Genomic DNA, 24,641 nt, shown 5'->3' on the forward strand with positions numbered 1-24,641 from the left:
TTAGGTCTTCACCTGGTATGCCCTAAATGTCACTGTCACCTACCCACTGGTAATACTCAGCTATAAAACTCAGAATGTCTCAAGCTCCAGGGTTTGAACTATAGTGAATTTTGACCTGAGGGATTTTAGGCTGGGGACAAAATTATGCACCTTTACCTGACAAAAGGAGAATTGTGTGGAAACCAGGAAATGGGGAAGGGGATTGTTGTTTTGTTTTGTTTTGTGAATGTATTCTGTGTTTATATCTCGTATTTTTATGTTGTGAACTGCTCTGAGATCTATGATATGAGGGATGATATACAAAATTAACTAATAATAATGATAATAATAATAATACAGTGGTACCTTGGGTTACAGACGCTTCAGGTTACAGACTCCACTAACCCAGAAATAGTACCTCGGGTTAAGAACTTTGCTTCAGGATGAGAACAGAAATCATACTCTGGCGGCACAGCGGCAGCGGGAGACCCCATTAGCTAAAGTGGTACCTCAGGTTAAGAACAGTTTCAGGTTAAGAACGGACCTCCGGAACGAATTAAGTTCTTAACCCGAGGTACTACAGTAATACTGCACAGCAAAGTAAAGGTAAGGTGATGAACTGGGAATGTTTGGTGTGTGAGGATTTTTCTTTTTATTTTACTTGCAAATGTATGATCAGTAGTTGATCTTGGTGTGAGAAAAAAAGGAGGCAGCCTTGTTTTCATTCCCATCAGTTCTCACCAGCCAGCGCCACACTGTAGGAGGCATTCCTCAGAGCACAGCACTGATAATGATGTGCCTTTTCCTGACTATGAGCTATTGTGTACTGTGCAGAAAGGGAGATCGGCGGAGATTGTTTTCTGCAGTAGGTTTCCTGAGGACAAAAAGAGACACTGTTCCAATTTCTCTCTCCCAAGTCTTCAGCTTGGGAGGGATAGATTTAGGATTTGGAACTTTTTAACAGCTGGAGAAGTTGGGGTGAGACTTCAGTTTTCAACTTGGAAAAACGTAAAACCTTTCAATTTATGCTTTCCAAGTACTTAGGCTGTATACACAGTAGTGGTTAACCTGACATTCCCACTGCTGGTTTTTGAGTCGATGTAAACATGATATGTAAACATGACCCTGATGTTGGAAAAGATGGAGGGCACAAGGAGAAGGGTACGACAGAGGAAGTGATGGTTGGACAGTGTTCGCAAAGCTACAGGCGTAGCTACAGGAGTTTGGCCAAACTGCGGGAGGCAGTGGAACTCAGAAGTGCCTGGCGTGCTCTGGTCCAAGGGGTCACGAAGAGTCGGACACGACTAAACGACTAAACAACAACAACAGTCCTCTCCTCCATGAAATTGTCTTCTCCTCTTTTACAGCCATCTAGGTTGACGGCCATCAGTGCCTCCTGCGTCAGGAAGTTTCATCATTTAACTATGCGCTGTGTGAAGAAGACAAGGCAAGCATCACAAGAGCACAAGGTAAGGATCTGTGGGGAACCAGGTTTCTTATTCCTAGACTTGATCAAATATATATTAGTGGGTATCACAAACCAAAGGCCTTGCTACCTGTCCACCTGGCAATCAGAAAGACGGCACTTCCAGGTGATGTACATCCTATGCCCTTGCAAAATGTGGTTCTTTGGGGGGGGTTATTGGGTTGGTCTTTTTATTTTGATTATATATTTTCTGGTTTTATATTTTGAAATCATTTTTATTTGATTTTACAAATGTGAATTAATTACAATACCAAATACATTTTAATAAAATGAGATTTCTCTGAATCTCAAGACCTCCCCCCCCATCCCCTCCATGGGTCCTATTGTCAACATTTCCAACTGCATGTAATTCCATAGTCTATGTTTTATACCTATCTATATTGTCCAACGGCGTTTCCGTGTGCTGCGCTGGCTCGCCAGAGCAGCTTCGTCACGCTGGCCACGTGACCCCGAAGTGTCTCCGGACAGCGCTGGCCCCCGGCCTCTTAAGCGAGATGGGCGCGCAACCCCAGAGTCGGTCACGACTGGCCCGTATGGGCAGGGGTACCTTTACCTTTACCTTTATATTGTCCATAGTATTTGTTACATTACAAGTGAGATTAAAATCCTACTAATGTTTTTATCTGCTTACAGTGGTCTCTTAAACAAATTATAATGGTTTTATATCTTGATTTTGTTCTGTGAACTGCCCTGAGACCTCTGGGTATAGGGCAGTATATAAAGTCTAACAATAACAGCAGCAGCAGCAGCAACTATACCTTTAAAACATATTCCAGTCTTATTCTCTCTGCCAAAGAATTCTTGACCCTGTAGTTTACTCCTCAATGTTACAATTCCAGCAACCCTAAACAAACTGCAGTGCCCAGAATTCTTTGAGGGAAAGACTGTGCTCCAAAGGTACAGTTCTCACACAGCCCCATACTACTGGTGCTAGCATACCTTCCTTTACCTATTTGTTGTGGATCAAAACAGAAATCCTGCTTACAGCATGAGTGGGCAAAAGGCGACTGGCAAAATCAGCACCAGATGCCACAACTCTCTGCTTTACAGCTTTGCAAGGGACAAGCATCATATCTAGAACGGCAGCTGAGAATCCAAAACACTGTCTACACAGACAAGCAGAAAAACAAACCCTTTGACACTTTCTTCAACATCTCACAATGTCATCTGGATCTTTGTCTTGGCCATCAGCAGTAACTGGAATGTTCCAAACATTGCCTTTGTCCCGGTCTTCGCAGCTAGCAAAACACTATCTTGTTTTGAATACCTGCTGAACTTAAGTCTAGAGTGTACGCCAGCAGCCTGAATCTTTTTTTTATCAAGGTGTTAATTCGAAACAGCTCCCAAATCTGTAACAGCCACTCAGAGGAATGGTGGCCAAGGGATCAAGGCATAACCCCTCAACAAGCCTGAAAAATCATCCCCTAGAATGTTAGGCTAGAAGCTGTTTCTCTGCTTCTGAGGTGATAAGTTCTGCACTGTGAGTCATTTTCACATGGGCGCATGAGGGGCTGGTGCAACATGTGATACCAATAGCGCATCCTGCATGATGCCATAGTGCTTTACCAGATGCACTCCATACATTCACAACAAACCCTCCATCTCTTTGCCCTCTCTGGCTAGATTCCCCAACTTTCCCAGCCTTCCAAACCCCTTAGCAACAGTTGCCGTGTGTGCCCAAAACTGCCTCACCCATGACAACTTATCTTTTGCTAATCTCCTGCTTTCCTCAGGCTAAACTAGCCTCATGAAATATGTGAAATCCAAAACAGAAACATTAAACAAACATCTCATTGCAAACTCGCATGGATAAATATAGATCATCTGCCACACTTGAATTTCCCACAATGCCCCAGAGCAATGCTAAGACAGGAGCAGGACTGTGAATTTTAAAAAGATGGGTAGATCCAGCTGCCTGGTGCGGCTTGGAGTCCCTGAGCAGGAAAATAAAATAAATAAAGGGGGAACAGGGGACAGACACCAGCAGTGGGGGCAGCCTTGTAGCCCTTGGCAGTTGCCTAAGGACTGCAAATGTCGAATCAGTGTCTGATATAATAAAGTCACATGGTTGTCATCTTTTGGAAGCGTGGCAGGGCTCCTATGCCTCTTGATAAATTAGTAACTGCATCACAGGAAGCAGTTTTAACAGGCCCGGATTTTCCCAGCATGACAATGCAGTGATGAGGACAAGCCGCATCTTTTAAATTTCTGCATGCCACCCCACTAGTAGAGTCACAGGTTTGCTGTCACAGAAACACACACACAATGATCTCCATATAGAAGAGCTGTAACTGTTCCCTGACTATTTGAATCAGCTATAGAGTCGGCAAGGTATCTTTTTACATTTTTGTTTTCTGCTTCCACTCATAAAACAAGCAAAACATATCGAGAAGACTGAAGACTCTTATCTGAATGGGGAGAAGCCTTTCTTTGTAAAACGTAGTGACATTCCAGGGGGTGGATGGGAACAGGGCAAGCATTCCTCACCAGCCAAACAATCCTTAAAACGTCACATCTTACTTGCCAGTGTGGTGAACTAAATTTAAGCTTGGGTGAATGTTGAGAAACTGAGATTCATACCTCTCTCCTTCTGGATAGCCATGCATAGACCTGCACTCAAACAGAGCAATTCTAAGTAGGGTCAGGAGGAGCAATGTGGCAGAGCTACTGCCACATCTAGAAGCATGCCAGATCATTTTGGCTGGGGCAAAAACTGTGGTTAGTCTTGCCAAATTGTCCATCTTGCCAAGTTCTCTGTGGGCACAGCAGGGGCATCTTCAGTTGTAGACAGCCCCACCCCCAATGACAGGTGAGTCCTCCTATCATATCCTTACCCCCCTCCATCAGGCAAGATCAGAGCATCAGGATTAGTCTCCAGAACACATTTTTGCAATATCATCTTGAATTTACCGATGAGCAAGCCTTATTGCAAGCTGAGATGCTGCTCCAGCTTTCCTTACCCATTTCATTTATGAAAGGAAGAGCCCACCCCAGGTAACCCTTTGAATATTGCGAAGAAACTAGAAAATCGCTACTCCTTCCATACAACAAAAAGGAATAAGGTATGCTATAAATTAACTAATGAGCCCATCGGTAAATAAGCAGATTTATCTAAACTCATTAAAAAAGCTATAAAGAAAATGTTTGATCAGACAGAGCAAAAATGATTAGCTTGCTCTTGGATTTGGTGCCGTTGAATTAATTTTACATGAATAATGATAAAAGAAAATAGAAGTTCAAATTGATTTTTGAGATTATGCCAAGAGTGTCAGACTACTGAACTTTTTAAAATATGTGAATTACTTTCAAAACGAGTACCAAAGCTACTCAGATCATACCAAATTATTTAAGGCGTTCAAGAAGTGGGCACACAATTGGCATGTTCTCTCATCTGGATTTTATTATCACAAGGCAAAAGCTACTGTTTTCTACTCTGGAGAAAATTAGTTACGCCTTTCTTATGGCATTAACACAATCCCGTTATGTTCTAGCGAGCTTCAGACATCTTCTATCATCACAAATGTTTCATTATATAGAAGAATGAAATGTTCATTCTTTATTTTTTTATTTTTAAATATATTTTTATTGGGTTTTACGTAACAAATTTGAATTCAAACATTACACATCAACATAATCATTTAGGATTCCCTGAGTCCTTTGATTCCCCTCCGCCCTTCCATAGTTATCATTATCAATCATTTTTTCCAACTGCCTCCCTTATTTCCTCGTTTACAGTGTTCTCTTAAGTATATTGTAAATTTGTCCCATTCCATCTTAAAGTTCTTCTCTTCCTGGTTTCTGATTTTCCCAGTCAATTTCACCATTTCGGAATGGTCCATCATCTTCATCAGCCATTAGTCTCTGGTTAGAACTTTATCGTCTTTCCATCTCTGGGCCACTAGTATTTGCGCTGCTGTCGTTGTGTACAAAAATACAGTGGTGCCTCGCAAGATGAAATTAATTCATTCCGCGAGTTTTGTCGTCTTGCGATTTTTTTCATCTTGCGAAGCACGGTGTCGGGAAAGTTTTGGAAAAGCTTCAAAAATCACCAAAGTCTTTAAAAACCTCAAAAAAGGCTACCACACCGCGTTCTATGAGTTGCTCCTCGAAGTCAAGTCGCAACTGTATTAACAGTGTTAAGAAAAAGGAAACAAACTTGCAAGACGTTTCTGTCTTGCGAAGCAAGCCCATGGGGAAAATCGCCTTGCGAAGCAGCTCAAAAAACAAAAAACCCTTTCGTCTAGCGAGTTTTTTGTCTTGCGAGGCATTCGTCTTGCGAGGTACCACTGTAGTCATTTCTGCTCCTTCAGAATCTCTGCAGCCTCTGGTTTTTCCACAAACCCCTTTGTCCAACTCATTGTAAATCATTTCCCACAATGCATTTGTTTTCTTGCACGCCCACCAAATGTGGTAGAATGTAACGTTCATTCTTTATAAGCCCTATTCAATCATTCCCTCTCATGCAATTCCAACTGTCAGGGGGTGTCAATCTTTTGTCCTGCCCCTCCATTGTGTTCTCAGAGGCCTGTCTCTGCAGGTCTCCATGTATTCAAGCTGAACTTCTGCAATGGGGATGCTCTACTTGTGTTCGATTTCTGAATAGCTCAGAATCCTACATGGGTTCTTAACTCTGATTCTAGAACCCTGAATTATCAGGCTGGTGTGAGGGTGACCCACTAAGAAAGAGGACTAAGGACTGTGAAGATTTGAGTTTGGCTCATAGTAGCTCATTATTTTCTGAACTGAAGGGCATTTATTGTTTCTTCCCCAATTCCAGATTTTGACACCTTCACTAATTATTACCACACAGGCATTCATTAGGCAGCCCTTCTTTGCTTTATTATCTTGGGAATCAGTTGTGGCACTATTCAGAATTATGAGAAAGTCATAGACCAACTTGCTCCTTCACAAGTTCAAACTTAATTTTTACAGAAGTTCCTACTTTTAAATAGATACACGTTAGGAGACTTGGGGACCTATTTATCAGCTGCTCTTATTTTCTTTGGTGTGACTTAACAAGCTTCTAAGTAGTTAAAGGATTGTGACCATATGCTGGTTTGCGACAGAAGTTTGCAAAGCTCATATTTCTTGTTTCTCTTACGATCAAAATACGTGTTAACATCTGGAGATTATGGTATTGTGGCAGACGGGATAAATACTGTAAGACAAAAAATGCATGTGAATAGCTGATTTTGCATTTCTCAATTAAGGCTGCATTTTAAACTCTTAGTAACACTTTTTGTATAAATGTTTTAGATCATAATAAAGTTTTGCCGTTCCTGGTGCAGTGATATCTTCTGCTCATTGTAGATTACAATTTTGTCTTGTTTATGTGCTGGCACTAAAACAACTGCAGCTGGTGTGATGCTGATGTGCTAACAGCTACCCTACCCAAGACAAGAGCAATTCCCATAACTTCTGGCTTAAATATTTCAGCTGTTAATTTTCCCAGTTCCAAGAAGTGCAAACTTTAATCGATAATAAACTAATTACAGATCAATCTATTAATAGATTAAGAAGTGACATGATAGAAATGTATAAAATTCTGCATGCTGTGGAGAAAGTGGATACAGAAAAGTTTTTCTCCCTCATAAAGCTAGGGACTCAGCAATACATCTGCAAATATAACATTTTGAGTGTGTTTTAAGTGCATAATGCAAATGTAACACTAGATGGCAATGGTGAGCTAATGGGAAATTCCATATATATTTTAAAACTTTTTTTTAAAAAAGCATTTTCACAGTGATTTTTATATTTGTCTAGATTCAGCCTAGAACTTGTGGACATGCAATGAAGCTGAATGTTGGAAGACTTGGGACAGACAAAAGAAAGTCCCTCTTCACACAGCGTATAGCTAAACCACCAACTTAGATGCCTTTAAAGGGGAATTAGACAGATTCATGGAAGGTAAGGATAATAATGGCTACTATGCCATCCACGGTCAGAAGCAGTAAACTTCTGAATTGCTGGAAATCAAAAGAAGTGTAGTAGCTGGTAAGATGTTGCCAGTGTAGCACCATTGCCCTCCCAGCTTCCCAACATAATAGGTCACTAGTGTTTGTCAAGAGAGAGGGGAAAGGTGAGGCCCAGTGTGGTTCCTGGCAATGGGAGCACATACAGGGCCTTCTCGGTAGTGGTACCCTCCCTGTGGAACGCCCTCCCACCAGATGTCAAAGAGAACAACAACTACCAGACTCTTAGAAGACATCTGAAGGCAGCCCTGTTCAGGGAAGCTTTTAATGTTTGATGTATTATGTTTTAATTTTTTTATTTTTTATTTTTTTTTTAAGCTGCCCAGAGTGGCTGGGGAAGTATAAATAAATTATTATTATTATTATTATTATTATTATTATTATACATACAGACATCATTTTATTTGCATGTCACCTTTCCATAGTTCATTTTTTTTTATAAATACTTTTTATTGAATTTCTTTAGTACACAAAGAAAAGAAAGAAAAAAAGAAGAAAAAAAGAAAACATACACGCAAAAAGAGACAAATACATTCAAAAAAGTTACATCATAAAACATAAAACATCGACTTCCTTCCCTACTAATTTCGGGTTTTACTTTTAACAATTTCGTTTTTACCGCTGGTGTTTGTTTCTAGTTTATACATCGGGAGTTTTATAACAAACCCGCTGTAGTTGGTACGTTTTTAAAATTACTTTCAAAATAAACCATGAATTTATTCCAATCTTCTTTTAACTTTGTATTTTTTTGATTTCTGATTCTTTGAGTCATTCTTGCCAATTCAATAAAGTCGTATAGTTTTAACTGCCACTCCTTCACCGTTGGGAGGTTTGTGCTTTTCCAATTTTGAGCGATTAAAATTCTGGCCGCTGCTGTTGAATATTGGAATAAAGTTTTATCTTTTTCTTGAATTTCTGTCCCAACCATCCCTAATAAGAAGGCCTCTGGGTTTTTGGGAAATGTATATCTAAGTATCTTTTTTAACTCTATATATATCTGATCCCAAATTTTTTTTATTTCCTCGCGCGTCCACCACATATGTATAAAATTGCCTTCTTTTGTTTTACATTTCCAACAGGTCTTATTTACAGTTTTATACATTCTGCCTAATTTTTCTGGTGTTAAGTACCATCGATGTATCATCTTTTCTAGGTTTTCTCTAATTGCAGCGCTTGCCGTGAATTTTATTCCCTCATTCCACAGTTTTGTCCATTTTCCATATTCTATACTATGCCCCAAATCCCTTGCCCATTTGACCATAACTTCCTTAATTTCCTCGTCTTTCGTTTCCCATTCCAATAATATGTTGTACATCTTAGATAATATTTTGGATTTGCTTTCAATTATTTCGATCTGAAATTTAGACTTCTTTTCGTTCATTCCAATTTTCTTATCCTCTGACCATTTTGCATTTATCTGATGGTACTGTAGCCAGCCTGACAGCCTCTCCTTTAATTCTTCATATGGTCTTAGCCTCCAGTTATCTTGGGATCTTACCAGTAGATCTTCATATGTCAATTTTCGCTCTTCCAGGTTTATTTTTTTGATTGATAAGATATCTGTTGGGGATAGCCACCAAGGTATTTTCTGTTCTAGCAGTTTCTTATTTTTTTCCCAGACTTCATACAAGGGGCCTCTGATAATATGACTCGAGAACCTTTTATGTGCTTTTTCTTTATTTGACCAAAGGTAGGCATGCCAGCTGAACCTGTTGTCCGCCCCTTCTAGGTCTAGTAAGTCCGTGTTCTCTAAAGTTATCCAGTCTTTGACCCAACAGAGGCAGGCCGCTTCATAGTATAATTTTAAATTTGGTACTGCCAACCCTCCTCTCTCCTTTCGGTCTGTAAGTAATTTGAATCTAATTCTTGGCCTTCTTCCCTGCCATATGAATCTTGAAAGAGTTTTCTGCCAATCCTTAAATAATTTGAGTCCTCTGATAACTGGTATGTTTTGAAATAGGAACAACATCTTAGGGAGTATGTTCATTTTTATTGCTTCCATCCTACCCAGCCACGAGAGATTCACCCTGTTCCAGACATCCAGATCTTTTTTCACTTTGTTCCATGTTGCTGTATAGTTGTCTTCAATTAAATTTATATTTTTGGGTGTAAGCCAGATTCCTAAATATTTTATTTTTTTGGCTACTTTAATTCCATATTGGGATTCTAATCTTTCTTGCGCATCATTTCTCAAGTTCTTCGTCAGCATTTTTGTTTTAATTTTGTTCAGCTTGAAGCCTGAAAATTTACCGTACTCCTCCAATATCTCCAATGCTTTACCCATGCTTTCTTGTGGCTCTTCTAAGGATAACATCAGATCGTCCGCGTACGCTTTTAACTTATACTCTTTAAATCCTAATTTAATCCCTTTTATCTCTGACTTTAACTTTATTTTGTTCGCCAGGACTTCTAAAACTAAAATGAACAGAAGTGGAGAAAGAGGGCAGCCCTGCCTTGTTCCTTTTTCTATTTTAAATCTCTTCGTAATGTTGCTATTTATTAGCAGTTTGGCATGCTGGTTTGAATATATTGCCCGTATTCCTTTCAAAAATTCACCCTCGATCCCTGCCTTTTCTATAGATTTTAATAGAAACCGCCAAGAGACGTTATTGAACGCCTTTTCTGCATCTATAAAAATCAAAGACGCCGGTATATTGTTATTGATCTCCAGATATTCAATTATGTTTATAACGTGCCTCACATTATCTTTCAGGTATCTGTTTGGGAGGAAGCCCGCTTGATCTTTGTGAATTAAATTCGTTAGACATTTTTTCAATCTGTTCGCCATAATATCAGCATATATTTTATAGTCATTATTTAATAACGATATTGGCCTGTAGTTCTTCATGTTCTGTTTATCTGTATCTGGTTTAGGAATAAGTGTTATGTAAGCTTCCCTCCACGACTCGGGTATTTTCCCTCCTTTCAGAATGTTGTTCATGGTTTCGCACAGTACCTGTTTCAGTTGATCTCCTAAGACTTTGTAATATTTGGCTGATAAGCCATCTGGGCCTGGCGCCTTTCCTGATTTCATTTTTTTTTATCGCAGTTTCAGTTTCTTCTATGCTTATCGGTCTGTTTAGTTGGGTTCTTTCTTTTTCTGTGACAGTCTTCCCTGTACAGCCCTCTAAATATTTTTCTATTTGTGCTGGGTCCTCTTCTCCTTTTTTATATAACTCCTCATAGAATTTAAGAAATTTTTTTTGTATTTTTTTTGGATCTACTATTAATTCTTTTTCCACCATTATTTTATTTATAACATTCTGTTTCTGTCTTTTCCTCAGTTGCCAGGCCAGGAATTTCCCCGTTTTATTCGCGGATTCAAAGTATCTCTGCCTCATTGATTTGATTTTCCACTCTATTTCTTGGCTCGTTAACATTGAATATTGTCTTTGTAGTATTTTTATTGTTTGTATACTTTGTTCATCTTTTGGGTGTTCTGTTAATTTTTTCTCGTGCTTCCTTAGCTGTTTGAGTATTTCTTCTGTTTTTTGCTGCCTTTTCTTATAGTTATTCTGCTGGATGAAAAATCCTCTTAAAACCGCCTTACTGGCGTCCCAAACTATTTCTATGTTTGTTCCCATGTTGAGATTCATCTCTAAATACTCTTTTAATGTGGCCTTGGCTTTTTCGATAACCTCCTCGTTATCTAGTAGGTATTCATTTAATCTCCATCTAAAGCCTCCTTGTGATTCTCCTTTAAGTTCCAAGGTTATTGAATTTCCATAGTTCAAACTGTGCTCAAGGCAGCTCACACTGTGAAAACAGTTCATAATTGCAACGAAGCAAAAGAAGTCATAAACAAAAAGTGAAACCACAACCAAATTGAAGAATCTCCACATGCCATATTTTTCCATGTATAAGACAACCTTTCTCCCCCTGAAACTTTCTAGTGATAAGTTGGGGGTCGTCTTATACATGGGTTAATATGGTAAGTAAGTGGGGGCTGGAGCCATGGCGGGAGCAGGGAATGTTAGCGAGGAGGCTGCTTGCTTGCTCTTCTCGGCTTAGGAAGAGTAATTTTGGGCTCCCCAAAATAGGGGTCGTCTTATACATGGGGTCATGTTATACACGGAAAAATACAGTAAATTGTAAGATCTAAAATAAAGACACAAAAAAATAGTATCAATAACAGCAAATCTCCCCCAACAACACCCCCAATCCAATCCAAAAGCATTGGATTGACTATGCCATCACATGCCACACCAGATCAAGCCCTCTGTGCCTCACTCCTCTCTCCCAGTAAGCCCCAGTTGGGAAGCTGGGAGAGCAACAGTGCCCTACCTCACTGGTTGCTATCACACTCAGGTTTTGCTTGTAAGCTTCCCACAGGTATCTGGTTGGCCACTGTGAGAACAGGATGATGGACTAGATGGGTCATTGGCCTGTTGTTCCAACAAGGCTCTTCTTACATTCTTAAGTAAGCCAGAGATCCAATGTGGGCCTCCAGGCCTGTTTATCTGGCCCTTGAGACTCTTTCCAGGGCCAAACCATCTCCACATGCACCCTCCTTGAGAGCCAGTGTGGTGTAGTGGTTAAGAGCAGTAGTCACGTAATCTGGGGAACCGGGTTTGCGTCTCCGCTCCTCCACATGCAGCTGCTGGGTGACCTTGGGCCAGTCACACTTCTTTGAAGTCTCTCAGCCCCACTCACCTCACAGAGTGTTTGTTGTGGGGGAGGAAGGGAAAGGAGAAGGTTAGCCGCTTTGAGACTCCTGAAGGGGAGTGAAAGGCGGGATATCAAATCCAAACTCTTCTTCTTCTTCTTTTGCATGGCTAGAATGCAAACCCTCCAAGTGCCTCTATTTTCCAGGGACAGATTTATAGAAGCCGTACCAGCTTCTGATTTGATCCCAGAATGTCCCACATTTCCTTAGGACATCCCTATTTTCATCAGAGGGTATGGAGTTATGTGATCCCAGAGCCAAGGAGATGATACAACTTTTAGAAGACATCTGAAGGCAGCCCTGTATAGGGAAGTATTTTTTTTAATGTTTAATGTTTTATTATGTTTTTATATATGTTGGAAGCCACCTAGATTGGCTGAGTCAAACCAGTCAGGTGGGTGGGATATAAATACAGTGGTACCTTGGTTCTCGAACTTAATCCATGCTGGGAGTCCATCTGATTCCTGGAACCATTCAAAAACCAAGGCGCGGATTCTGATTGGCTGCAGGAGTTTCCTGCACTCAGTCGGAAGCCACAGAAACAGCATCGGACGTTTGGCTTCCAAAGAAGGTTCAGAAACCAGAACACTTACTTTAGGGTTTTTGGCGTTCAGGAGTCAAAACGTATGAGTACCAAGGCATTTGAGAACCAAGGTATGACTGTAACAACATTATTACAGTCCCGGCTTCGGCTGGGGAGGGCAGGATATAAATAAAATTTATTATTTATTATTATTATTATATTATGTAATAGGTAAAAGGTAAAGGGACCCCTGACCATTAGGTCCAGTCGTGGCGCTCATCTCGCTTTATTGGCCGAGGGAGCTGCCTTACAGCATGTGGCCAGCATGACTAAGCCGATTCTGGCGAACCAGAGCAGCGCACAGAAACGCCGTTTACCTTCCTGCCAGAGCAGTACCTATTTAACTACTTGCACTTTGACGTGCTTTCGAACTGCTAGGTTGGCAGGAGCAGGGACCGAGCAATGGGAGCTCACCCCGTCGTGGGGATTCGAACCGCCGACCTTCTGATCTGTAAGTCCTAGGCTCTGTGGTTTAACCCACAATGCCACCCGCGTCCCATATTATGTAATAGGACATTCCTATTTTCATTGGAGAAATGTTGGAGGGTATCAGAATGTGCTTACCTGGATGAGGCAGGTATGTGAGCATGTGCAGAAACTAGCCTCTCTCCCCGAAGGTTGCCCAGTAAGGAATGCAGACCTTGAGCTGAAGAAAGCTCCCCAACCTACCCTGAAGGCTGGCAGTACTTCTGAATGTCTCGCGTCCCTAAAAGAGCAACTCTGAAATAAGCATTATGACAAGAGAAGCCTAAGTGGCATTTGAATCTTTCTTCACTGTGCAGCGATTCCTTTCGCCGCTTTCTATTATCTAGATAAAGCTGCACTTTAAATGAAATATGGGAATGACGAGACTATGGAATGCGGATGGGACTTACCAGAGAGATTTGGAAGAAGAAAAAGGAAAAGGCTCCGTTCAGAATCTCAGTCTTTCTGCCATATCAAAGAGCAAAGCAGCAGGCCAGAGGGGGACTCTGCAGCTTCCATTTAAAACACAAGAGGTAAAAGAGTGCTTGAGGGGACACAGCGCTACCATAATATAAATAGCTTTGGCTGCCAGAAGCAAACAGATTGTGGCATATTTGCCATGCTCTCCCTTGTGTTTCTTTGAAACTTGCCACGATGTTCATTTCAAAGAGTCTGCCAGTTGCTAAAATAAACCCAACAGCCATTTTGTTGGGGGATTTTGTAGAGAGGGTAGGGGAGAAGCAGTATTGATTTGTACAAAATTCGTGCATCTTATCTGCTTCTGCGAGGCTTCATTTTAGAAACCGTAAGCTGGTCTCAGGTTATGGCTTGAAGGAACATAGGGCCATCACCTTGCTGAAGCTAAGTGGGTCTGGTCAGTGGCTGGCTGACCACAAAGGGAACTGCCTGCTTGCCACATGGGGTTCCATGGCAGATGGAAGGTGGGTTATAAGTGCAGCAAACAAACAAACAAACAAACAAACAAACAAACAAACAAACCAAATAGCTCCCTACCATCATACCCACATCTGGTACCAGCTAGACCAAATGGGAACATCTTCTGGAGCTTCTGAGAAATGCTCAGAATCCAATGATTCATGAGACTCTGTAGGGATATTCACACGTTGTAAAATAGTCATGGCGATTGCTCTCTTAAATGCTCTGGTGGTGCCAATGGCACACAGATGGTACAGCCACAGCAGTATTGTCTCTTGATCATAATGGTTTCAACGGACTGTGAGGGAGTATGTTATATCTAGAGCTGCCAACCCATTTAAGGCCCAGTCCTACATGGGTCAAGATAATAGTTAATTATTCCTAATGCTAGGGTCCCAAGGGCCCAACTGTCCCCCTCACCCCAGTCGTGGTCTGCCTTCTCTCATACTGACTGAGGCTCAGGTATGCTGCACGGCCAATGCAGAAAGATAGCTGAGGGACCATAGCTCTGTGGTCAAACACCTGCTTTCATGTAGAAGGTCCCAGGTTCAAGCCCTGTCATTACCAGTTCAAAAGGACTGGGTAGTGGGAAAGACCTCTGCTGACTTCCCTTCATTGAGAGATATAACTAGAGATGCATGCTATTCAGGTCTCAGCTTGGCAACTTTACAAGGAGGCCTGCATGGACGTAAGAGGATTGTTCTCAGTTAGCTTTGACTTTGATAAGGTATTGATCAAAATATGCAAGCAGCTCAGCCCCTGGTCAAAAGAGCATAAAACCCTATTTGGTCTTAGATCAAGATAGATCAAATGTAAAAAATTATAGACCAATCTCTCTACTTAATGTGGATTATAAAATTTTTGCTAATATATTGGCCAACAGGCTGAAGAAGGTTATGTCAGGATATATCCATAAGGACCAGGCAGGTTCTCTGCCTGGAAGACATATGAAAGATAATATTAGGAATATTGTAGATATTTTGGAAAAGTTGGAAGCAAGAAAAAATTGCAAAGCAATGTTAATGTTTATTGATGCGGAGAAGGCCTTTGATAACGTATCCTGGAGTTTTATGACATACAATTTAGAAAGTATTGGGGTTGGTCAAGAGTTTTTAAATGGTATTAATGCGATCTATCATGAACAAAAAGCTAAAATCATAGTAAATAATGTGGTATCATAGGAAATTAGAATTGAGAAGGGTACCAGGCAAGGGTGCCCACTTCCCCCCCCTGCTTTTTATTTCGGTCCTAGAGGTCTTGTTAAATATGATAAGGAAAGATGAACAAATTAAAGGTATAGTACAGGGGTCTGCAACCTTTAAGACAAAAAGAGCCACTTGGACCCGTTTCTGAAGGAAAAAAAACTGGGAGCCGCAAAACCATTGCGACATTTAAAACAAATATATCTCCGGAGCCGCGATCTGACAGCGGGCGGGAAGGTGACGTCGGGACGGTGCGTGACTAACGCACGCACCACCTCCATGCGACGTCACAGCCAGTACAGCGCCCGCCACAGTGGGGAGTGTTGGGGCGCACAATGCGCCTCCTCCCCTCGCTAGTATCTGCCCTGGAGCCGTGGCAAAGGTGTAAAAGAGCCACATGCGGCTCCGGAGCCGCGGGTTGCAGACCCCTGGTATAGTAGTAGAATCCAAACAGTATAAATTAAAAGCCTTTGTAGATGATTTGGTGTTGACATTAAAAGATCCAGACTCCAGTGCAGTAAAAGCACTGGAGACGATACAGGAGTTCGGACAGGTAGCAGGATTTAAGCTAAATAAGAGCAAAACCAAAGTATTAGAGAAAAATCTGGACAATGAGGAAAGGAAATCACTACAAGAAAAGACGGACCTACTCTTTGTGAAAAAAGTTAAATATCTGGAGGTTAATCTGTTGGTGAAAAAATTGAATTTATATAAAGATAATTATGAGAAATTATGGGATGAAATTAAGAGAGATTTAGAGATATGGTCGAATTTAAAATGGTCATGAATGGGCTGGATTTCTGTGATTAAGAAAAATGGATTGCCAAAGATGTTGTTTTTGTTTCAAGCCCTCCCAATTATTGATAATGTGAAATGTTTTAAAGAATGCAGAAAGCTTTATCTAGATTTATCTGGCAGGGGAAAACACCCCAGAATTAAATATAAATTACTAACAGATTCAAAAGAAAGAGGGGGATTCTCCCTGCCAGATTTGAAGATTTATTTTGAAGCAGCAGCTCTTTGCTGGGTTAAGGAATGGATACAACTAGATGATGCTGATGTTTTAGACTTAGAGGGATTTGACGAACTGTTTGGATGGCATGCTTATTTATGGTATGGCAAGGTAAAGGCCCGTAATGGTTTTAAAAATCAGGTAATTAGAAAATCTTTATATAATGTTTGGATAAAATATAAAGATCTCTTAGAGAGGAAAACACCCAATGGCTTTCGTCAATGGAGGCAAAGGCCCAGAAAAAATCAAACATGGAAACCAAGTGGTTGAGATACTCTGATCTGTTACTGGAAGATAAAGAAGGATATAAACCATTAAGGTTTAAGGATTAAAACCATTTGATCAAATTAAAGATAAAATAAATTGGCTACATTACCACCAGATTAATGAACTGTATAAATTAGATAAGAAAAATGGTTTTGCCTCAGAAAAAACTAAGTTGGAAACGGAGCTGTTGGACTCTAAAGTTAAAAATCTGTCTAAAATGTATAATTTATTGTTGGAATGGCATACAAAGGATGAACAAGTTAAATCTGTAATGATAACTAGCAAAGATATATCATAATAGTGACAATCTATGCTGGAAATGTAAAGAAAAAGAGGGTACCTTTTATCATATGTGGTGGACCTGTCCCAAGGTGAAAGACTTCTGGGAGAAGATTTATAATGAATTGGAAAAAATGTTGAAATATACATTTATTAAGAAACCAGAGGCCTTTCTTCTTGGAATAGTAGGTTTGGAATTGCCAGAAAAAGATGTTAGATTGTTTTTGTATGCCACAACTGCAGCTAGAATTTTGTTAGCTAAGAATTGGAAATCACAAGAAGTCCCGACAGTGGAGAAATGGCAGATGAAGATGATGGACTTTTGGGAGCTAGCCGACCTGACTGGAAGAGTCCGCGACCAGAAGGAGGAGGAGTACCAGGAGGAATGGATGAAATTCAAATACTATTTAGTTAAATATGCTAAGATAACTTAATTGGAAAAACTTGCAAATACCAGATAGGCTTAGGATTTAATTATGTGATGTTAGAGAATAATATGAAAAGAAAGTAAGATGTTAAGTGATTAAGTTAATTTTATGAGAAAATTGGTTTTGGAAAACTGATTACAATGATATACATTGAAATTCAGCCAGGGGGATTTGAGGAAGTCACTTAACAATGTTACTAAAATTGGATCAAGTACAGTTAAGATGTATGGAAAAAATAAAAATAAAGCCCTATTTGGTCTTGTTTAGGATGATCTTCCCTTGTTCAAGACACGTTTTACAAGGCTTTCCAACCTGCTGCAGAGTTTGCTTAGCAAATTGCCTTGACTCGCCGCTAAACTCTTCCCTCTTTTAAACAAACAAACAAATTAAATCACCAGCATTATTTCACCAGTCCTAATATACTAGAAATGTGCGCCAAAGTTCAACTTCTCCTTTAATGGGGATGCAGTGTAAATAAAAGATGGCCTTCGGCTCCTTTGCATAGCCCAGCTGTTAACTAATGTGAGAGATTAAAATGTGTTTAGGGGCGCTGAGCAAACACCAGATTAAATGCTGCTATGCTGTCCATTGAAAGTCTTTTCAGCAGTGAGGTGCTTCCGCTGTTGCTTTGACAAGGTTCTCTTTGGGTCAGAGGCCAGACTTCATTTAGCGATCCCCAGGCAGAAGGTTTCCAAGCAACTGGAAATGGATGTCTTCACACTGGGTTCTTAAATAAAAGGGCATGTAAAGATGAAAACTTGGGACTCGCACTGGAGATTTTCACTTCTGTGTTCAATAATATTGTTGTTACCACTTTTAGTAACACTAAATGCTTGCTGCTGGGTTTTAGTACTTGTTAGCATATGATGATGATGATGATGATGATGATGATGATGAGATGGGGCTCATCAACCTGGGAAGGTTGCCCATCTAAAAGAAGGAAAACTGATCCTATATGTCCACTGCCTTGTGCTCTTGGGCAACATGTGTTCAATGTCTCTCATCCCATAGTTGGCCCACTTTCTTCTCCATACCCTCCAACATTCCTCAGATGAAAATAGGGGCATTTCTCACTCCCCAACAATTGACCCACCTTGACCGCCCTTTTTTTTTGCCCCTGCCTCCAGCAGAGCATTTCCTATCAGAAGATGGACAAGTCTCACCAGCACTATACCAATGGGGAACAGAACACATGCCCTCCACCGTCCAGAGAAATCCGGACTTCAATCCCAATGTTATTTTATTTTCTTCTTCTAAATCGTTTTGTAAATCTTCTAATTTACAAAAAAGAAAAACACACATGTCAGGGAACTAACATCGGAGCCAGAGGCGGAGGGAAGGCTCCCAAGTGATGCTGGAGAGGGACCCAGCAGGGAGAGAGGCAGCTCATCAGCTGGGGAAGGAAATCAGCGCAACACCAGGGATAAAGGGGGGCAGATGGGGGAATCGGCGAGAGGGCTCCAGGACTCCTCGCCGGACACCAGCGGGGAGAGCACGGGTCCTCCGCTACCCACACCCACCCTGCGCAGAAGACTTCCGTGCAGGGAGAGTAGGAGGAGACTTGGCGTCAAACAGCTTTTATGCTGGAAAAGGTTTAAGAAACGCCCACTGACGGATTCTGCTAGCGACTGAGGCAGCCACGAAGTGAAGGGCTGTCCAGACAGAAAAGGTTTAACAAGGCAACATAGCCAGGAGTGGTGGCAACTTACGCACGAGCAACCCCTATATTTATTACAACACACACCCATAAAAAGAAATTTAGAAAGGGGCAAGATTACTGTATTTTTTGCTCTATAAGACGCACCAGACCAGAAGACGCACCTAGTTTTTGGAGGAGGAAAACAAGAAAAAAAAAATTCTGAATCCCAGAAGCCAGAACAGCAAGAGGGATCCCTCTTGCTGTTCTGGCTTCTGGGATAGCTGCGCAGCCTGCATTCGCTCCATAAGACGCGCACACATTTCCCCTTACTTTTTAGGAGGGAAAAAGTGAGTCTTATGGAGCAAAAAATATGGTAGTTGTAGTTGCACAAAGCATGAAAAAGATCAAGAGGGCCCTGCCCTCTGCCTGCATCTCAAAACCGGTGCATCATGTGGCGCTGGGCCATGGCAGCAGCTTCTCCTCACCTGCTCAACAGCATCCACTATGAGCTGCCCAAGGGAGGAGGCCTGCAGTGGAAGCCATGGAGAGGCCATGGAGAGGCCACAGAATGTTCCCTTGCCACCGCTGTTAGGGGAGAAGTGCCGGCTCATCCTCTTCTCCAAGCTTGGCAGCGGTGGCAGCACTGGTGAGGGAAATAGAGACATTCTGGGATGAAATCAGAAGCCAGGATGGTTTCCGTAGTTGCGTGGCAAGACCCTCAAGCCAACCCCCCATTAGGGCAAATAAATTCACACAGACACAGATATTTTGTTTAAGATTTTTGGCCACAACTTTATTGATTATAGGAATGAGAGCAGTATTGGCTTAGGCATTGGCAAGACTATAGCTGACTTCTGCCCCCTTTGCAAGAAGTCTGTAAGGGTAAACCACTGAAAGGGAAATTGCTTCGGGGGAACACGCCTGCATCTCCCCTGGTGTTCCCAGAGGCCTGGCATGGCCCTCACCCTCAAGCGGACTTTGGACAGGAACCTTTAATGGAATACCTTTGAAAATGGAGGCGCAGGCGAAGGCTGACCTTCCTTCCCCCATTCACCATAAGCCAATGCCTAACTGCCACACAAGCCAATCGCTCACTGCCAATATCCTCACTCCCACAACAAATCTAATAAACTTTTTACAGTTCCAGTGAGTCATACATCACTACCACCATCCGACAGGGGCACACCATCCACCCTAAACAGGGGCACATTTCTGAAAGTAATTGATGGGTGTGGAATCAGCACTGCCACCCAAAGCAAGCACCCTCCGAGAAGCAGTGCAATCAACACGCCTTCTGGCTCTGTCTGTAGCAGCTGGGCATGAACTCTTGCGCCATGTGCGCCTTGCCAGGAGCTGTGACCAAAAAATGGTTGTGGCAGGAAGGACCTTCGCTAGCTCCTCCAAGTCTTTGACAATTCGAGTCCGCAAGTCCAAGCTCATAAAACCAGGCAAATCATTTTCACATTGGAGGGGATGCTGCCAAGTCACTTGCAGTCTTTTTTCTGGATTCAAGCAGCAATACTTCTTGGGGAAAGCAGGATAAGAAAAGCAGGGGCCGGGCAAGGTGGGTGCAGTGGGTGCGGTTCGCCCCAGGTGTCACCTCTGAGGGGGTGAAAAAATGCTGTGCGGCACTCAACATCTGTGAGAGACACTGTGGCTTTGGCCTGCGCAGGCTTCCCACTGCCAAAACAGTCCTCCCAACGGCTCCCCCTCAGTTGTAGGGCAGCAGGAAGACTCTTCGTTCCAAGGCACACAATCTCTGCAAAAAAAAAAGCTCAACAGCTCTGGCTCCCCCCCCCCCATGAAATAAAGTCAAAACATTTATACAGGTAAAAAAAATAAAATTTCAATGTGGAGGTGGGTGACAATAAATTTTCTGCACTGGGTACCACCTGACTTTGCTACACCACTGAAGAAAAGTGGAGGTTATTATTATCTCTCTTTTTTACTGTGCCTGCTTTCTTGCTCAGAGATGGCAGCTAAACATGTAGCAACAGCAAGAGGGAAGAGCAGGAGAAGGGCCAGGAGACTTCTGTAATAGTTGGCAGTGGGCCCCTTACTGGCGTGTGGGCCTCAATCATGCCAGCCTTTGCTACCAGTCCTTTCCTGGTGGGGCTGATAGTGGATACTTGTACCTGTCTAAGCAGCTGCCGCATGAAGTTTTCTCAATATGTGCTATTGCTTTTCTTCACTGCTGTGGCATCACATCCTGCTTTGGGATGGGAAGCAGCTCAGGGGTAGAGCAACTACTTCGCATTCAGACGGTCCCAGGTTCAATCCTCTGAAAGAGACTCCTGCCTGAACCCCTGGTTTCATATGTGGTGGACCTGTAAAAGGGTAAAAAGAGTATTGGGAAATAATTTATAATGAATTGAAAAAAATGTTTAAAAGCACTTTTCCAAAAAACAACAACACCCAGAGTCCTTTCTGTTAGGGATAATTCCCAGGTGTCAAAAAAGGGTTATTTATGTAGAGTGGTACCTTGGGTTAAGAACTTAATTCGTTCTGGAGGCCAGTTCTTAACCTGAAACTGTTCTTAACCTGAGGTACCACTTTAGCTAATGGGCCTCCTGCTACCGCTGCACTGCCACCACCCAATTTCTGTTCTCATCCTGAAGTAAAATTCTTAACCCGAGGTACTATTTCTGGGTTAGCGGAGTCTGTAACCTGAAGCATCTGTAACCCGAGGTACCACTGTATGCCACTACTGCGGCCCGTGTTTTGTTAGCCCAAAAATGGAAAACGAGTGAGGTCTCAACCAAAGAAGAATGGCAACTTAAACTGATGGAATATGCACAGTGTGCGGACCCAACGTATTTAATAAGAGAACAAAAAGAACATACGCTTAAAGAAGATTGGAAAAGGTTTATTGAATATATGGGGGGAAATTGTGTACATTTGAAAACGTTGGCAGCATTAAGATAAATTCAGGTGTTAATGCACTGCAACTCCCAGCAGCCTCAGCCAGGGATGATGAAAGTTCCGCCACATCTGGAGGGCCAGAGATTTTCCTAGCAGTTCTGTGGAGAATCCTGATTGAGATGAACCAAAGCTCTGACTCAGTAAGGCAGCTTCCTTCATACTGATGCTTAGCACATGTTGTAGGGAGCCCTGTGCAGATAGAAAATGAGCCCTCCAGAAAATAAAGGAGTGAAACCTCCTTTATATGGGCTTCTTAATTAGTTTTTAAACAAGTGCATTCTTCCTACTCATTGTGAGCACTAAAATTTAGGGAGTTTACGAAGTTCCAGACAACAGACAAATAATTCATTCTCTTCTCCATGGTCTTGTCTCACCAGAGTGCACTTTAAGGTGACTTCTTGTCAGAGGGATAAGATAAATTTTGCTGCAGTCATTTGTTCTCCGGCATCCTGAATGACAAAGGGCAACTCATGTTTTCCAGCTAAACAAAACTGCTGAAGTTCAGGAAATGCGACGTATTCATTGTGAATTATAACATGTTTGTGGAATCCAGTTGTTTCAGAGGTTTACAGTAAATTGCAAAAAAAATGTTCTTTGGGTGGTCTGAGCAGGAATATCCTCTCCCCTAAAATTATAATTGTTATAATCATTATATATTTATTTATTTACTTGCTTTCTCCCCACCTTTCTCCCTGATTTGTAAGGCAACTTACAAATAAAACCAAGAACTGCTAAAAAGAGAAAAACTGATCATTAAAATACAATTAAACATTGATAGAATTAAACCACATACATATATAAACCATTTAAAACATACCAATGTATTATTATTGCTAAAAATGATTCCACACCAGCCATTTTAAAGGAGATGTGCATTTTCCAAATCTTAATTTCTACTTGTTTTAGTAATTGAGTTTGGGTCCATTCATTGGGGTCTGAATAGAGACAATGGGTTTCCTGTCCTGCCACATACGTTAAAACATTTAGCTAGGCTAAAATGATTGTGTTAGCACCTATTACTGCTATTATTGAATATTCTCTATGGCTAGACACCAAGGCTGCTGTCCCATATGCACTTTCCTGGGCTTTATACACTCTATACATTTAAAGCACATTTAAAGCGCATGGCTTCCTCCCAAAGAAGTCTGGGAACTGTAGTTCACCCTTCATAGAGCTACAATTCCCAACACCCTTAACAAGGTGCCGTTGGCTTTTCCATGGTAAGGACAAATTCAGATTTATTTCTTTTTTTAAAAAAAAAGGTACTTCCGCATAGTGCAAATTCATATGCAACCTGCGTGCTTTTACTTTGCTTTATTCCATTTTGCAGCTTGGGAGAGCACAGGCTCTTTATTTCAGCCTTCTCCTTGTGTCCCCAGCACTCTACTCTGAAGTAGCATCATTTTCTCTTGGTTGATCAGCTCCATTTACGCCGTCCTCCCAGTAGGTTGTTCCCATCAGTAAGAGCTCTTGTGCTGTATAAAAGGCTTCAGTGACAGCAGTCCATAGTTTGTCTGGGAGAAAATTGGAACTTCAGAAGTATTATCTTGCCGGAACATATGCTTGTGCCTATTTTATCTCTCAAGTTCTTTCCCATTTCTAGCTATTAAAGACAGGAGAATAGACACGTTCTTCATGGCAAGGACGGGACAAAAGAACCCATTGTTTTGGATGCATAACCTGTGAATCTTGCAAAGTGCCCTTCTAAATGCTGGGCTCCTCCACCCACTTGCAATGGAGAAGTAGCTCAGCTGTTGGTGTTTTCCGCTGGGCTTACTGTCAAAATAAAAATAAGAAGGCAAGATAGGAGATGAAATAGAATGGGAGGGAGGAAAGAAGGGATCATCCTTCTTTAATTTATAATTTCAAAAAGGATTATGTTAAATTCCCTTTCCTTTCTCAGTTTTCTAATGTTTATAGTTAATCTCACTTTCAGAATAGCTGGCATCTGCTGTAGCGTAATCCCTCTCTCGCGTTCTCTGCCCCCCCCTTTAAATAAAATATAGACATCCATTCTTGAAAGGTAGAAGACGGAACGTTGTAGCTTTAATTCTTCTTTATTTGCTTCCAAGGAAAGGTTTGTGCAAACAGTTGTAAGAAAGTGAAAGGCAGAGCAGCCATAATGCCTGCTGTTTGGATGCTGATGAAAACAGAGCAAGATGTAACTCTTTTTAAATTCTGACATCTAGGATGGGGTAGGGAACCTTAGGCACACAAATTAGATGTCTCTACATCTCTCTGCCTGGCCCTTGGGTTCCAGGCAGATAACATTCCCAATCCTTCCTTGAGATTGCCAGGATTGAACCTGTGATCTTCTGCATTCAAAGTATGTGCTTAGCCACTAAAATATGGCCACTTCTCACAATTAGTTTGTTTGTTTTTTAAATGCATTTTATTTTGTTTTATGGTTTTATGGTTTTATGGTTTTATGGTTTTATGTTTTATGGTTCAATGAGAGCATGAAAGAACACTGCATTCTCTCCTTAAATATCACATCCTGAACTTGCAGAGTACAGTTGTGGAGAACAGCAGAACCCACCCAGTCCTGCCTGCCACATCACCCATGAGCCAAAATCTAATATTGAAATGCTGTCGTTTCAGCAGAATGCCTAAATCCGAGATGAGTGCTGAAAGCATGCACAGAATAGATCAAAAATGAAAAGAAGCAGCAGAGAAGGTGAGGCAGGTCAGATGAGATGTGTCCTTCCATGTTTGACATGTTCAAGGATGCCTTTAGCTACCACAAAGGGTCTGGACATTAGCAGTGCTCCATCCAGCTATGTATGTGCTTAATGCAGGGACAAA

General features: G+C 41.5%; 1 long non-coding RNA gene across 1 annotated transcript; it reads left to right on the forward strand.

Annotated features, from left to right (window-relative positions):
* The first annotated feature begins 876 nt into the window (after positions 1 to 876).
* LOC309542130 lies at positions 877 to 17,438 on the forward strand. Its single transcript, XR_014224110.1, has 3 exons — positions 877 to 957; positions 1,347 to 1,448; positions 17,091 to 17,438. It is a non-coding gene; the product is annotated as an uncharacterized lncRNA (long non-coding RNA).
* The last annotated feature ends 7,203 nt before the right edge of the window (positions 17,439 to 24,641 follow it).

Source organism: Podarcis vaucheri (genome assembly GCF_965113315.1).
Source record: "Podarcis vaucheri genome assembly, chromosome: 10".
NCBI classification, from domain to species: domain Eukaryota; kingdom Metazoa; phylum Chordata; class Lepidosauria; order Squamata; family Lacertidae; genus Podarcis; species Podarcis vaucheri.